The 17,052-nt window shown below is 43.8% G+C and overlaps 1 protein-coding gene and 1 long non-coding RNA gene across 2 annotated transcripts in view; one reads left to right on the top strand and one right to left on the bottom strand.

The window, feature by feature from the left end:
• The window catches only part of TENM2 (teneurin transmembrane protein 2), a 462,232-nt gene that overhangs the window by 5,834 nt on the left and 439,346 nt on the right, over positions 1 to 17,052 (top strand). The window lies entirely within an intron of this gene.
• LOC140688431 (uncharacterized) lies at positions 1,047 to 15,864 on the bottom strand. Its single transcript, XR_012063124.1, has 6 exons — positions 15,468 to 15,864; positions 9,259 to 9,304; positions 8,527 to 8,656; positions 2,924 to 3,119; positions 2,412 to 2,633; positions 1,047 to 1,644 (listed from the first exon to the last, which is right to left on the bottom strand). It is a non-coding gene; the product is annotated as an uncharacterized lncRNA (long non-coding RNA).

Here is a 17,052-nt window from a genome sequence, read left to right as displayed (position 1 = left end):
GGAAGAAATTCCATCAAAGAACAACAAGAATGCTTAGTTTTGTGATTGCCAACCCCTTCCCAAGAGTTGCCTCCCACCCCTTCTTCATTTACTCCTTTGGCCTCTCTGAGACCCTGCGTGATTCAAGTGGGTGCCCCAACATGCAGAGTGCTGGTTGTCAGCGGGTAAGGGTCAGGTTAGGGATGAAAAGCCGATTTCAGATACTCTCCCGGTATTGATCTCTGTTTATCAGAAAGGCTTTTGCTGTGCTGGTTCGCATCTCTGCTTAGGCAAAGGCTTTTACAGATTGACTACACTGTGGCAGTAAATCTGTGATGCAGTAGCTTCAGCATTCAGGGGGCTGCTCCCTATTCTTTGACCCAGTTTTAAAAAACATCCAACTTAAGATGCTTCATTAAGCTTACGTAGAGGTTGCAAAGCCATCAGAATTCCTCCTACAGTTCCTACCAGAAGAATTACTATAAGGCTTTTTTTTTCTCCTTCCTCCCTTTATTTCTTTTCCAGTATCTCCGATTATCTAGCTTATAAAGTCCACGTTCACACTTTCTCTTTGGCTTTCCTTCTCTCTGCAGAATTCCAAAAAACCAGGGCTGGGGCCCTCATGCACACACTATTAAATACTGGCACTTGGAGTCACAAAAGAGTGTTATTCCAACCCTCTCATTGAAGGCAGCCCATGCAAGGCTCACCGCTTAGAGCAAAAGGTGATGGAAGCAAGTGAATGCTTTGAAAGATCTTTTAAAAAGTGCTCCTCGAGGTAGATTGGTTTTGTGTTCCATCCTGTCTGCTGCGGTCATTTTATCTCTTACCTACAGAAGCCGAGGAAAGTGCAACTTTTTTTTTTTTTTTTTACCAGCAGCTTTTCCCAGCTCCCAAGTCAATGTCATTCTGTTCTGTGCGTGAGATTCTTTATGCTGAGAGCTTGAAATGGCAGTCTCGAGCTCCCAAGTGATCAGCAAATGTCAAGTGTCCCCCAGCACAGAAACCAGCTGAGATACACTGAGGCGCCGTGGGCTGGACGGGATTGTACTATTGTTAGGTTTCTGGTGGGACGGGGAATGGGAGGAAAGGGGAGGAAGGAAAGAAAAGATGCCTCGCGCAGACACAAACACATTATCTTCAGTTGCTCAGCGTCTTTTCATAACTAAAGTCATGCTAACGCCAAGTTTGGAGGCAGTTTCCTAACTTCATTACCAGCCTTTACCTTGATAGCTAACAGCGGGGACTTCTGACTTTTCGTGAATCTGTTTTAATACCTAGAATGTTTCTCCCGCAGAGGCTGAAGCTTCCCTCCCTTTAAATTGTCTGTTGACTTTAATTAAGCCTTTGCCAGCTCTCCAACTTGTTGAGCTGTGCAAGCATTCGTTGACAGAAAGCAATTTTTTTCATCTTCTTTTTTTTTTTTCCCAATCCTTTTTAACTTTAGCCTTCTTGTGCTTGCCTGGCAAGGAAGCCAGTGAACAGCTGACCAGCAATAGATGGCTAACGTGGGCTTTCTAGGGGAAAAGGTGACTCAAGCAATGAGAGTCAGAATTTCCCAGCCGTTCCTGCTGACGGTCCACGTTATGCCTCATTATCTTGGCTTCGTTAGATAGGGTCTGGCTGAGAGAGGGATGCTGGGAAATTCCCCACTTTACATTCCAGCTGTGGGGAAAAAAAAAGAAAAAAAAATCACTGGGGGTAAATTTGAGAGACTGGTGAGCCTTCCTGACACTTCTGTTACTCTAATTTTTTAAGCTCCAAGCTGCTATCTGCTTTTTTATGTCTCTGTCCAGATTTTACTTCTCCTGGGAAATTTTCAGTGACCACCCCCACCCCCGCTCCCCATGCCACCCACGGTTAAGTAAGGTTCCTCTCCCCGCTCTCACAGCACCATCTGTTTTTCCCATCCTAGTGCTGCTTCTATCCTGTTTAAATTAATTTAGCCATTTAATTTAAATTGTCTCGATTGTCAGCTCTCCAAGGAGTGAGAGTCTGTCTAACTCACTGTCGGATCCCACCTGGCAAAGAGTGGTTTCCCCAGAAATAGACCTCTGTGGAAGGTGATGGGTAAGCTTTGTGATCTGGAAGCCAGAGTGCCCACTCTTGCCTTCAGGTGTCAGACAGTCCACTGAGTCACGTGCGGCAGATTCACCAGCCTTTTTATTTTTGTGATTTACATTTTTTTAACTTTTTTTTTTTGGTTGAAGTGTTACTGATATACATGTTAGTTTCAGGTGTACAGGAAAGCGATTCCGTGACACAGACATACATGTTTGTTTCGGATTCTTTTCCATTGTGTTTTATTATGAGAAACTGGATCTAGTTCCCTGTGCTCCACAGCAGGTCCTTCACCTGCCTTTTTGGATCTAAATAGAGCTCACTCTTAGGCGGAACAGGGGCGCTTGGAGACCGTGGGCCGTGAGACTTGCCTCTTCTACAGCCTGTCCCCCACCATGCAGAGAAGATCAGGGCCGAGATGCATATTTATGATTTCTGGATGAGTGTGCCCGCTCTGCCTGCCCACCGGGAGCTCTCCCACGAGTCTCCCCTCCGCCAGCCACACTTCCCAGCTCTGACGGAGGGAGCTGACCGGGCAAATTGCTGTGCTGATGAACTGTTTGGCTACCTGAGCCAGTGTTCCAGGGAGATGTCTGGGGAGAAACCACATTTTTAGAGAAGGTTTCATTCACAGCCTGGGGTGAGCCTTTTAGCCCTGAGCTAGTGGAGCTTGGTGGGGTAAGGAAGATGAAAGGACGACAGATACCAGGCTCACTTTTTAGCAACCCCAGCACCTGTCCTTGGGCTGATGCCTTATCGCATTTTTTCTCGCCTCCCGGAAAGTTATTCAAATTGAGACCTAGAGGTCTGGGTGTCGGCTGAGCTCATTGAAAGAGGGAAAGCAAGAAGCTGAACTGATAGCACGAAAGGGACGATGCATTACCTTAAAATATGCAGATGGAAAACTGACATGATTGTCAATGTCAGAAGTCACCTTTCTGAGTAAACATTCACCTCTGGGCGAATGCAGGGATGTTTGTTTCCGTTGACAAATGACTGCCTATGCAAATGCAGGGGTTGTGCCCCAGAATGCGGAATTGTCTTCTTTCATCTCTCCGTAATGAGGAACACGGGGGAGTCTGTCAAAAAAAAAAAAAAAAGGCATTTCATGGTGGGCTCCATCCGCGCCTTCTTAGTTGGGGGATTTCAGTGTTAAATCTGCCAGTTGGTTTTGTGCCTGAGTATTACATCAGCCCCTTGTATGATCTCGCATCCTGTGTAAAATGCAATATTGGGGCCTAATGGGCAGGATTAGCAAGAGCTGGGAAGCCATAAATGAAAGTTTCTTGTTTCTAGAGAGCAAGTCAGAGCTTTTAGATTATCTGCCGCAGAGCTCCTTGAATTTAAATGTATCTCTTGGGCTTTGGTAATATTCGTGTTAATGTCAGAATTGATCCTCTTGTTATTGAGATGTGTGGGTTTTTTTTTTTTTTTCAGGCCGGGGACTCACAGTGCCTGTTGCCAGGGCTGATGACTATCTGATTGGGATAGGCTCCTTCCAGCCTTTTCCCAGAACCAAGTGAGGTTATCATTGCTGCCTGCTACGCAGCTGTGCTTGTAGGTCTGCATTTTTCTGTCCTTCACTCATAAACGTAATTGGTGTGTATGGAGTCCCTACTGTGTGCCAGGCATTCTGTTTAACTCTGGGGAATGTAACAGTGAAGAACAAGGGCTTGGCTCTTCTCCCAGAGGATTCCTACCTAGATACGGAAAGGAACAGCAAAATAAACACACGAGCAGGAGATTCTACTTGCTCACTGACGTCTGGGCTCCGTGGGAAAAGAGCGGGAGGAGGAGACAGGGAGTTATGGGGAGGGAACCCACTTGGTCTTCTGGGGACAAGATGGTCTTTAAGCTGTGACAGAGAGGGCCAAGCCAAGCCAGGCCTGAAGAGGGAGGGGAAAAAGCTTTCATCACAAAAGAACTGGATGTTCAAAGACCCTAACCTGGGGAGGGGCCTGACATGTTTAAAGAATGATGTGGCGATGAGCATGTCTAGTGCAAAACAAGAAAACAGCAGAGGTTGGGATGGAATTTAAGAGCCTTCTGCAGAGAACAGATCATACAGGGCCTGGTAGCCACGAAGAAGGTCGACCATTTTATCCTAAGTGCAGGTAGAAGCCACAGAAGGGTGTTTCTTAGTTTAGTTTATACCTGTAAAAACTATATTTTCACACGTCTTGGGGTGGTTATTATTTTTTTAAGTGGTAAGGATGAGGAGAAACTGTATCCCTTATGCATAGCTGATGGGAATGTAAATTGGTTTAATACTGTACAAAACAGTGTGGCAGGCCCTCAAAATATTAAACATAGAATTGCCCTATGAGCCAGTGATTCCACTTCTGAGTCTGTTCCTAGAAGAATGGAAAGCAAGAACTCCGAAACATATTTGTACACTCATGTTTATAGCAGCATTATTCACAGTAGCCAAAAGGTGAAAAGAAACCAGTTGTCCATTGACAGATGAAAGCAAAATATAATATAGACATAGAGTGGAATAGCATTCAGCCTTCAAAAGGGAAACTGTGTCACATGCCTCAATGTAATGAACCTTGAAGACCTTATGAAAAGTGAAATAAGCCAGATACACAAAGTAAATCCTGTATGATCATATTTATACGAGGTACCTAGAGTAGTCAAATTCACAGAGACAGAAAGTACAATGGTGGTTGCCAGGAGCTGGGGGGACAAATGGAAAGAGGAGTTACTGTTTCACGGGTATGGAATTACCATTTGGAACAATGGGAAAGTTCTGGAGATGGATGGTGGCGATGGTTGCACAATAATGTGAATGTACCTAATACCACTGAAGTGTACACTTAAAAATGGTGAAGGTGGTAAATTTCATGTTTTGTACGTTTTACCAAAACATTTTTTTAAAAGCTTTTGAAAAATCCACTATATTCTATGCTAGATAGGAAGGAGGCAAGAGAATGGTAGGGAGCACATTATTGCTCTGGTCCAGTATTGAGACAAGGGTGGTCTAGTGGCAATAGAGATGCAGAGGATACGTGGAGCCGAGACATGTATTAAAGGGGGAAAGCTACAGGACCTACAGATGGATAACATCACAGTTCTTTCTAGTTTGAACTCTGATACACTTGAAGCCTTTAGACCATGCGTACGGTGTCGGGGTAAAGAGTGGCAAAATCCGTTTGACTGGCAGATGTGTTTAAGCTTGACATCTTGGTGCATGACAAGGTAAGCTTTATTTTTAAACTCTTCCGTAGTCTTGGATGGAGTACGGGAGCGATTGCTGTTGACATGTGAATATTTGTGGTGCACTGTCACGCAGCAGTCATATGCTCCGTGTGAACATGGCTCGTCTTGTGATTTGCGGCGATAACTAGCATGTGGCTGGAGCTGTTCACTCCCTTCCTTATTAGTAATGCACGTCTTCCATTAGCATATGCAACTAACTACTCCCTTTCCCCTGTGCAGTGTTGACATTCATTGTAATGATTTATTATCCAAGCTAAATAACCCTCAATATGAAACAACAAACATGCCTGTGTTTGTGTTTTCCATTTGTTTTGTTTTCTCTTTTTTGCTTGCGCGTCAGTAGATAGTTCTTTATGTGATAATTACATGGTACGGAAACAAGCAATTGGAAAGCCCACTAGAGAGGTTAAGAATGTTGGTAAGGTTTATTTTTTTTTTAATGGAAATGTTACCCAGTTTTAAGTGGCATCCCATATAAGTGACTTGGGATTTAAAAACTAATTAGATTATTAAGAAAATACTGGTTATGAGCAAACAGTCCATGTAAGATGTAGTGGTGTATGAAAGGGCCACATCGGGGCTTCCCATGGAGTCTCTGAAGTCCCCAGAGGAGTCTTATTTTATTTGTTGGGGATAGTCTAAACCATGAGGCTACAAAATGGTAGAGAGTGTTGGCTGGGTCCAGAGCTCAGCAGTTCGACTGACCGGCTTGTGTGACCTTCACTGATGCATTTAAGCTCCCTGACCCTCAGTGTGACCCTCTATAACGTGAGGACAATAGCCATACCTACCTCAAGAGGTCCTTGTGACGATTAAGTGAGATAATAAATGTAAAGCCTTTGGAGCAATGCCTTAGAATAAGTGCTCAATAAACATTAACTGGTACTATGAGCAGTGAATTACTAGCTGTATGCCCATGAGAAAGACATTATATATGAAAATAAATGTCTGCAGAGACGTAACATAAAAAAAGAGGACTAGGTCCAGTGAGGTCATTATGTGTGTGACCATGTGCAAATGACAGTGAAATTAGCATGGAGAGCGCGTTACGGTGGACGAAGTGCTTGGGGTCCAGGGTAAAGATTTGGCAGGGTTTTTTTTACCCTGTACACAGAGATTGGGAATCTTACTCTGTAACTAGTCTGATGTAATTTCAAATCCTCACCCACCCTGGTTATTCTGTTCCTCATTAAATTTATGCTGCCCATTTCAATCATTATGACCCCTCTTAACATCATTCTGGACATTTGGAGACTGTTTATTGGCTAATAATGTCAATAGCTTAACGTAACAGAAAACTAATTGCATTATATTTCATCCACCAGAGTTACCTTACCTGGCTTACTGTGGCAGTTCTGTTTTCTAAAGAAACAGAAACACCTTTTTTTTTTTTCTTTTTTCTTCTTGTTGAGCTGTAGCTTAAAACCCTAAGCAGGTTATTCTTGCTGCAGGCTTTTCCCCAATAGAAAATTGTTACTGATGTTTGGTAAGTATCGTATTCCATTCAGAGGTAAAAGGCTGCTTGCACTTGCCATTTTTCTAGTGATTTTTTTTCCTATGCTGTGTCTGCAAGTCAACACTCCTGGGCTCAATTAAAATATGTATTTAGCCACTGGATTGGCAGAGAGATGATCAAACTTGAATACTAATACCTGGGCTCGTGCCTGTGAATACTAGGATGGTGAGGGATGGCTTTCAGGACAATGGCCAGTGCAACCAGGATGCGTGGCACCGATGACAGCTCAGTATACCTGTACAGTTGGATTTTGCCGAGTTTTGCAGCCAACACAGAGTGTTGCTTGTTAAGCTCACACTTCAATTGACATTAAATCCAATCTCTGTCATATATGAATAATGGAAAATTCGAAGCCACCAAAACCCTGCCACTTCCCAGCACCTAGCAGCCCCGTAGGACAGAGCTTAGTTTTTCCCAACCTCTGCTCTGAAGCCCTAACACAAACACACATAGCATCATGACAGCAACTAATGTTTGTGGAGTTCTTACTATGTGTAAAGCCCTCAGCTACTCGCTGGGGATGGAATGATGACCAAAGGCAGGCACAACCCATTTCCTGGAGCTTCCATTCCGAGGATCAAGGAGGTGGTGGTGTAATCCTGGGAATTCCCGAAGGTTTCCCTGAGGAGGTGCCGACTGGTCAGAGCAAAGGAGGCTTAAGACTAAGGAATGAGTACCTCAGGCAGAAGCGAGGTGCGTATGGCTGTGTGGCAGGTGGGGGTGTCGCCAGGCAGAAGTTCTGCATGACTGGAGTTGGGGAGCAAGGCCCAAAATAATTCTGGAGAAGCGATAGGGACCCATCTGCCTAGACCACGTTAGGACTTGTGTCTTGACTTAGACCAACTTGGTACAATAACATGTGCTATTGATACACTCTTCCCAATCCTTTGGCAAGTGACAACTTCAGGCAGTAAGATCACCACCTCTCCTCAGCCAGGAAGTGGCAGGTGGAGGATTTAAACCACGGCCTCCGCTTTGAACCTCCGTATCGTAGTTCTTCTGTAAGAGGCTTCCCAAGCATTTTCAGGGGGTCGTGACTCACAGCGTCATCATCCAGTGTCAGTGTGGTTATTCTGTAGAATTTGTGACTTAAGTCTGCCATTGGTTTGGTGTACATCAAAAAGAAACCAAGCTAACTACTGGCAGGTGAAATGGGGTAGAAAGATGAACTTTTGCACAACCGCTGTTACCTGTGCACCAAATCTTACGTCTCCAAGCCTCAGGGGGAAGTTTAGAAATGAGGGTTTGAATGCTCTTGGTCCTGCTGGGCAGAACCAGAGCTGAGAGAAGATCGTATCCCTTTCTTAGCTGGAACTGAGCTGGGAAATCCAAAAAAGGAATTTGAAGACAGCAAAAGTGGTGTTATATCAAAAAGTGATTACAGTGTATTTAGGGAATGAAAATACTCCTCTGAGGTTCCATAAAAAGAGGAGGAAAGACAAGGGCAGGTGGCAGGGGGTGGAGAAGAGGCAGGGACGAGAGAAGAAAATCATTGCTACATTGTAAGTCCAATCGTTCAGTCATATCCTGCCTTCCTCCCTCTCTCCCTCTTCCTCTCTCTCTCTCCCTCTCACTGTCTTTCTCCTCTCCTCCCCACCCTTGACTTTTGCTTTGAAGCTAAACACTTGATAGATGAGCCCACCACTAAAGAAAATGCCCTCTTTCATGTGCACAAGCTTGGTAATTGCTACAGAAAGATACTTAGTGGCTCATAATATTCACATAATCAGATTAGGTGTGAACCGTACCTCAGTGGAGGATGTTGGAGTAATCCAATTCACGCCTGTTTACCTTGCCTGTGCGGGCACTTCGTTTTCCCAACCGTTTCATCGCTCCTCTTGGCCTCAGTGGGTGCTATCAGCAAAGCAATCCCGGGATCTCTCGGAGAAAAAGTCAATTACCAGGCCAGAAAGGAAAGATAGAAGAAAAGGAGTAGACTAAGTGTCTGAAGAGGAGTGGGTTCTTGCTTTTGGCTCCCCCCCCCCCGCTTTCTTGGTAACAGTTGAAACCCCGAGGCTGTCCACCCGAGGCTCTGAAAATTTTGCTGGGCAGTTAACATCTCAATTCACAGACAGCTGTCTCCTGACCAGTCCGCTCTGAGCCTTGAACATATGGCTGTGTCTGATGGCTCCGCTGATCCCACCGGGGAGAGTTTTGTTAAGATCTCTATTTGAGGGAGCAGGCGCTGCACAGATGAGTGATACGCTCCTGGAATTAATTATTGCTTGCCAAGTTTGAGGATTGATTCATTCGAAGCCCAGAACCAAACACTCATCTCAAAGCTGAAATATTCTTTGATTCTCTGGGTCCAGCTCCCCCTCACAGACTCTCTAACCCGATGCCATTTTTACTTCGCTCTCCGTGGTAGACTTTGAACTCCTTAGTTTGAATTCCACTTTCTAATGATAAATGTATGAAGCTGGGCGGTGGGGGGTGGGGAGCATACATTCCCTGGGCCTCATAATTAAGAACGATCTTACCTTGCAAGTCCAGGCTTTCTCTTTCCTGTGAAGACTGCCTTTCTTCCTGAAATGAAAGTGGCATTTCAGCCATCTGGCACGGGCTGCTGTCGATAAAGGCATCCCGTCCCATTTTGCCCATGTTATTCTGTGTGAATAATAAGCTTATTCTTCATAAATAAATACGTGCTCCCTAGAATATAGGAATGACCTCCATTGTTTCTGATCTCTCCTAAGATGAATACTCCTTGAACAAATAACATATCAAAAAAAAATCCTAATAATGGCTAGAATCTAATGGAAAAAGGTAGCGTGAATTACCGATGACAGCTGCCTGTCAGTCTTGGCAGTCCACCTAAAGGCATGTCAGCTGTGTAAGCTTTTCTCCTGACCAGCGGCTCACTGTCAGGCCAGCTCACTTACGGCTTGATTAGCTTTTTTAAGGCAGCACACATGTCTCTCTGCTCTTGTGGACATTATCCCAGCGGGCTTTCTCCTCGGTTTTTCTGGGGAGAAAGGGTCTGGGCCAACTTGTCTCCTTTGGAAGCTTGACGTTTTCAGTTACCTCCCAGACCTGGTATTCTCTCTGAAGAAAACCCTTAACCAAGTACCCAGACCCCCTTTTCTGTAGTTCCTAATATAAAAAGCACTCTATTAATAATTTGTGGCGTATCGATCGCCACCACGCCAAGTTTAAGCACCTGAAATAGAGAGACTTGCATGTTAACCAGAGTCAGTGTCCTCTTAACCACACGGATGACTAAAACGAGTCTCCGATTTCTATATGTTTAACCTCTTTGAAACTACTGACAGGTCTTTTATTCTGGAAGTACATTTTACAGGGAAGAAGGCTTCCTAAATATGATTTAATTCTTTTCTTCCCTCCGGAGAAATAGGATTTAAAACTTTGTGCTTGTACCCTCCAGAAATGGCTCAACTAAACAGAATCAAAATATCACAGCAGTGAAAAAAGAAGATGCAGTATTGTTTCAGAGTCCAGATCTGTCTCTTGTGATAAAGAGATTTAAATCCTCACTATTCACACAGTGCGAGCCAATCTGAGCCATGGAATACATTGAAATGATAGAAAGCTTTCAAGTTGAGCATTTTTGTGTGTGTGTGCCATGGTTGGAAATTCTGTTGGAGAAATATGGTTAGACTATTTTGACAATTTCTAACCTGCTTAAATTGGATTTTTTAAAGTGCACAAATTGATGTTCTGCCTACTTGGAGAATGTTTTAAAGATACTAAGACTTCAAAGAAAAATAGAGTAAATCAGATGCAAACATCCCTGTATCCATCCTACCAAAATTAGTTTAGGATTTCCTAGGGCAATGCTAAATTAGAGAGATGCTCAGGCATTAGGGCGAGGACCACTGGTAATCATCTTTTTTTTTTTCCTTCTTTCTTTCTTTCTTTTTTTTTTTTTACTGGGGGTTGAGGAGGGGGTGACTGAGAAAAGGAAAGCTATTTTTACATCTTGTGGGAATCACTAAATGACATCAACTTCATAGATATATATATTTTTCAAGGATGCAGTTGAGAATTCTTAGTGTCCCTGCCACTGTCATGGAGAATTGTGTCAGTTTCCGGCCCGTTGGCATTCGGGGTGTCAGGTGGCCTTTCTACCCCCCTCCCCCCACCCTGTTTCTTCCCTGCCTTTCTATTTGGTCATCGGATATCTTCCTTTTTGTTACTGCAGGGAAAATTAGGTCTCAAAAACAGCACCGTGTATTAGACACGATATCAGCTCTAGAAGCTGAAAGCATTTTCTTTCTTTTTTTTTTTTCCCAAATGAAGCCAGAGAGATGGAGTGATCTGCTTGATAATAAAGCTTAGCTTTAATGCCAGCTCCATGCTGTTACAGCATATTACTAAACAGCAAGAAATGTGGCACAGATGTTGTGGCGGCCATATTTTACACCATCCAAAAGGTCATGTCGCTTGTTATTACATTCAGAATCAATATTAAGTGAGCGTTCCAAATTTCAGCTGTCAGTTGAATTTATTGCTGCAAACCAGGGCTGAAGGGTTCTCGACTGCGATTCAAGCAAGCTAACAAATTAACTAATAGAAGGGCATGCCTAGAAGAAGCAGGTGACCCACGTGCCAGCAGCAAAAGCGGAGTGCTGCCACAGCTGTGAGAAAGTGCTACCCCGGTTGCCAGTCGCAAACCATTGCCACCTCAATATTTTAAGAAGAAAAAAAGTGGAAGGAAGGTAGGTAGAGTCTCTGGTGGAGGAGATATGCTAAGGGCAGCTACTTTAGACAAAGTGTGATGTATGTGTATCTGTTGGACAGTTTCAGGGTAGTTAGCGCACTTTGGAGATGACTTGTGTTGCAAAACTTGCCTGAAGGTCTGGTCCCCTAACCTTACACCATAGTCTTCTTTAGACCTAGACATGGAAACTTTAAACCAGGTGCCAATGATGCTGTATGGTTCATCTTGCCATTTATCATCTCAAGAGCTACATCAGGATCAGTCTGTCTTTCTTAGCTGTAGTCAGTGCTGGAAAAAGTACAAAGATATCTAATGGATGGACGTCCATTTAATTAGTATGTGGGCACCCCCAGTGGTCTGTAGGGTTTATTAAAGGGACTTGGGGAATTCCAAGTTACTGAGGAGGAACTGTAGGTGATATCCTGCCATCAGATCAAGAAGGGTATAGAAGGTCTCAGAAATGCTGTACCAGTGCATCCTGCACAGAATGGGTGGTGAGAAAGCAGAAGAATGTTGGCAGTCGTTGGCAAGCCTTGGAGTCCACATATCCCTGATTTTCTGCAAGTATTTTTGAAGCCTATCCTTAGCACCATGTATGTCCGTGACGCAGCCTCTCCAGTACATCTGTTGAGAGAGTGAGTGCTGCCCAGTTAGCAAGTGGTCCAGAGGATGTGCTGGGGCTTTTGCAGGATGTGAGATCTCACAAGGCCACCTCCCTAGGAAGAGCGAGCGGGACGAAACCAGGTTGTGTGGTCCCTCGGCAGATGGAACGTCTCTCCTGAGAATTTCCAGCCCTCGTCGGAGAATCTCCTGGGATTGTGGATGTGCTGGTAGGCCTCCAAACTGCTGGTGACGAAGAACTGGGTGTAACGAAGGCCCTCAGATGCTTCCTTGATGAAAACGGGTGTTCCCCTTATGTGTATTTTCTCTTATCCTGCCTTCTGTTACAAATGCAAATAATGATTTTTAATCGACTTTACTACAAGTGTTTAGGAAAAAAAATCTGTAATTCTAGTAAATAAGTACTTGAGTCAAGTACTATTCATTATTCAAGATTCAATAAACATTTTTTGAGTACCTACTCTGGGCACAATCTAGGTTCTGTGCTCTGGGATAAAAAGATGAACAAGACATGGTTCCTGTTCTCAGGCACAGGGAGAGAATCGGGTGTATTCAAGTAAGTATAACACAGTGTAGCAGTTTCTTGTTTAAATTGTGTTACTTTTTGACCCAGCAGGTTTATTTCTAGGAATTTATCCAAAGAAACTGTGCAAGATTATGTTTGAATGGATAGTAGTTGGACCACGGTGACTGGCAGCTAAGTAGATGCTCAATGACTATTTATTGAATAAATAAATACTCTGAACTACTTGTAAAAGCAGAATGGGAAATTCTAAATGCAACAAAGAATTAAAGGTGACATCTGCAAGCTAAAAGATTTTAGAGGAATTTAAAGTTTTGTGAAAAATATTTAATAGCAGAGGAAAGATTTTCTCAATTGATAGTTAAATGACAGTAGCTTACAAAGAAATATGTGTAGTATGATTTTGAGTTTGTGAAAAGAAAGAAAAGAATGCCCACAGAAGAGAAACATTCCTATGCTATGTGACCAAACAAAGTGATTGATGGGTTAACTAGAACAATAAATAGATATAGGAGGCATAAAAATCAATCCATACGTGTCTAAATATTTTGTTTCAGCTTAAAACATAGAAAAGTACCCCACCCCACCCCACCCCATCATAAACTCCACTGGTCTTAAGGGGCAAGGGCAAAATTTCTCTTTGAGTGTGAAATTCTTTCTTTCTTGCATAAGCTTACTCTCATTATGCGATATGTGTGGTTTCCTCTTTCAGTTCTTTAAAATAAAGCCAGAAATCAAATGGCTCGCAAAGGAATCCTGAATCCCGCATCCTCCTGGATGTTTACATGCTCCCCATCAATTTCTCCCGGTTGTACCCATACCTAATTTGACAGCATTGTTTGTGGCAATTTGCATGCGTTGAGGTTTTTCAAAGCACTGAACTTAAGAAAATGGTTGGTGTTTACACTGTGTTATTGGTTCATGCCAGATTTAACTGAATTGTGAAATTAGATTAAAATGCAACTGCCATGAATAGGTTTGGGAACACACACGATTTGCAGGAGCAGACGGGAGAAGGCCATTGGAGGCGAGGAGCTTCTAAGCAGCGTGCTGCGGGCATGTTTGCATGTTTTACAGAAGGGCCCCAGAACATGGGCTGATCCCACAAACCATTCAAGTGACAGTCGATTAGGGGAGTGAGTATGTTAGCTGGGAGACAAAAAATAGATCAAAAGCAGAGATACCACGATGTTAATAGTGCTTCTCTCTAGAAGGGGAAATTAGGATACATTTGCATTCTTTTTCTCCTTTTCTGTATTATTCAAACACTTAACAATAAGTCAGTATGCTTTTATTAGCAGACAATTACTCATTCAATTAATTAGTTGTTAATATATATTAAAAATTAAGGACACAGCGTGCCTAGCTCTGTGTTACATGGTACAATCAGTGTCTGAGAGGTGATGGGACAGATTTGTTAGCAGGACTGTTTGTGCTTTGGGCTCCCTGGCTTTGAATCTCAGATGTGTCGCTTTTTACATGGACACCTTTGGGAAGATCCACTTTAAACCCTCTGTAGTGCCCAGTGCACATAACTGCAAAACAGACAGTAGTAGTAACGTCCAGCAGCCGGGCTGTTAAGGCCAGATAAGGTATGTGAAGGTAGGAGAAGACGTGCGTGATGCGAATTACTTAAAATATCAACGAGGTCTTGCTTTTGCTAATATTTTTTCTGATGTCATCAAGGGGTCTGACTTCTAAAATGTGAGCCAAAGCTGAGCTTTAACGTATCATTCACAGAATACGTGCAAGAAAACAAACAATTGAATAAGATCACGTATGTGTTTGTCTTGATGCTGTAGGTTAGGGGTTGGCAAACTGCATACAACCCATGGCCCAAATCTGACCCACTGCCCATTTCTGTAAATAAAGTTGGCTTGGTACACGGCCCTGCGGCTCATTCATTTATTGTCTGTGGCTCCGTCCATGCTGCAACAGACAAGAGTTGAGCAGCTGTGGTGGAGATCGCGTGGGCTGAGAAAGAAGGCATATTTACTTCCTGGTTTTTTTTTTCTTTTTTTTATAGAAGACATTTGCCCACCCCTGCTGTAGGAAATTCATCGAGGTGGTATCCTCATGGGTTGGAGTAAAAAGAGAAGGTTTTGTGAGCTAGAAGGAGGTAGACAAAAAAAAAAAAAAAGGATGCTCAGGGGTGTGTCCATATCCTGTGCTCAGGGAATCTGCTGAAACAGATTCGGCTGAAACCAGTAAGAAATGTGGAAGAATAGGTTTCCAAAATAAATGAGGAGTTTGGCTGAGTAGGGTAGGACCAAGGCGAAGACCTTTGTCCACAGCATCAGAGGTGTTTAGGTCTAGTGTGCTGGGCAGCAGGCTGTGAAACAGGACAAACGTACACATAACACGGTTTAAATGAGATTATCTGATGGTGGGGTCTGTGCGTGGATTATATTATAGAAGGTAAACCTGTGACAGGAGCGTCAATAGGCACCTGTTAGAGGAATGTGGTGATGAGGACATGGTGTCAGCAAGAGTCGTAGCGGGAGGGAATAGCAAATTAAGTTTCACATAATCCTTTAATACTTTTAAGAGCTATTTCCCATATTCTCACAAAGAAAACTCCGTGGGTTTCTACCCTGGGAACAAGCTTAGTAGCATAGAGTCAACAGCGGAATTCAGCAGCATGGGCAGAATGGCAGTCTTTTCTACAAAAGGAATTAAAATGATAATTCCAAAGCAGGATGCTTCATCTGGATAGAAACCTAGGTTCGGCTCACAGTGTCCTTCTTTAAAAGCCGGGCATTCATGTACATGTAGGCTGCTCAAGCTTTGGTTTGGGGTGAAAACGTTAAAACGATCTTATTCCGTCACAATTCCTTCTGTGATAGCGAGATCTGGGTGCTTACCTTGCCAGTTACCCGCGTCTGATCTGACTCGCACTCAGCGTAGCCCTTGGCTAAGGGTGTCAGCGGCAGTAACGCACATCAGGCTGTCACCCAGAGCTGAGGAGATTCTTCAGAGTTCTTTATTGTGGCACAGAACACCGTGGTGGTGATGAGGTAGATGGAAAAACGCTTCCATCCTAAATGCAAGGTGGAAAGGAAAGCATCTGGTATGCAACCTTTGAAACACCAAGGAGGCAGACGGTGGCTAGGCAGTGACATTCCTGCTGGCTGGAAGGGCTGCTGTGCTGCGTCTTTGAGGTCCTCTGTTAATTATTAAAGCCTCCATTGACAAAAGATCTTCAGCAACTCAGAACCGAGAAACAACCCAACAGCAGAGACGATACTAGAGGAAATACTGCTCTACCAGCCAAGAACCTCTCTAGAACTCAGTAGGATGAGGGCAGGGGCAGGTGGATATGATCCTCAGCAGTCGAGACCATACATTGTGAGATCACAAATGCATTTTCACCAGGTGTAAACATGCGCAAGATTGAGTGGACATGCTTGCAGACTCCCCCCACCCAAGACAAACATATGACCTACTATTGTCCTATATACAATAACTTCACTAGAACCCACTCTTCCTTTATAGTCTTGACACCAGTAGATTTAGAACAACATAAACTAGGGCAGAATTCTTTGAATAACTGAGTTTTAAGAGATGTATTAGTCAATGACCCTCCTCTTGATGTTGGAGTCAGGTAACACACCAGAATAAATGTGGCTTAGAGAGAAAGGCTTTCGGAAATGCCTTATGAGCCCTGGCTTTGTAAAGATCTCCTACAAATTGCTGTGCACAAAATCTGCTCTGTTTCCAGCACAACTCTGTAGAAGGCTACCTCCAATTGCAAACGGGGGCAGTGGGAGAGGGAGGGAGGAGGGAGGGAAACGTAGGCACCTTTCTACTTTCCATGAAAGGTTGTGAGCCATCCTTCACTGTCCCAGAGCAGCCAGGGCCAAGCCTCCAGGAAGCCACCTGACAAAGTCTCACATGTCCCAAAGGGATAGAGAACATGGAACAAGTACTGATGGTGACACTGCAGGGGAGTGGCTGCTTCATGCACCTGACATTGAGTGCTTTGAATTACGTTGCAAGAGCAGTATTTGGCTGTTTTTACTCTTTCAGTCTTTTTTTACTATGTCCAGGAAAAAGCCTTCATTTGATACTAGCACATCTTACTTCATAACGCAGCCGATCCTTATTATTCGTGGGCTCCGTGTTTGTGAATCTGCATACTCACTAAAATTTATTCTTAACCCCAGAATCCATACTTGCAGCCCTTTTACAGCCGTTCACGGCCACGTGCAGAGCAGTGAGCAATCTGAGTTGCCCTGTGCGTATGTATCCCCCGAAAGGCAGAGCAAGGAGACGCCCTTGTTTCTGTTCTCCAGATATTACAGAGTGTCCTCTCACAGTCTCTTTAGTGCCGCACTCTTCACACTTTTATGGGTTTTCTGTTGGTAATTCTGCTATTGAAAATGCTCCCTGAGTGAGGCGCTGGTGATTCTGAGCACAGGAGGGCTGCGATGTGCTTGACGGACAAAG

Source organism: Vicugna pacos, chromosome 22, assembly GCF_048564905.1.
Source record: "Vicugna pacos chromosome 22, VicPac4, whole genome shotgun sequence".
Lineage (NCBI taxonomy): Eukaryota > Metazoa > Chordata > Mammalia > Artiodactyla > Camelidae > Vicugna > Vicugna pacos.
Note: the sequence above shows the minus strand (reverse complement) of the source record. Positions and strands in the feature narration are given on the sequence as shown.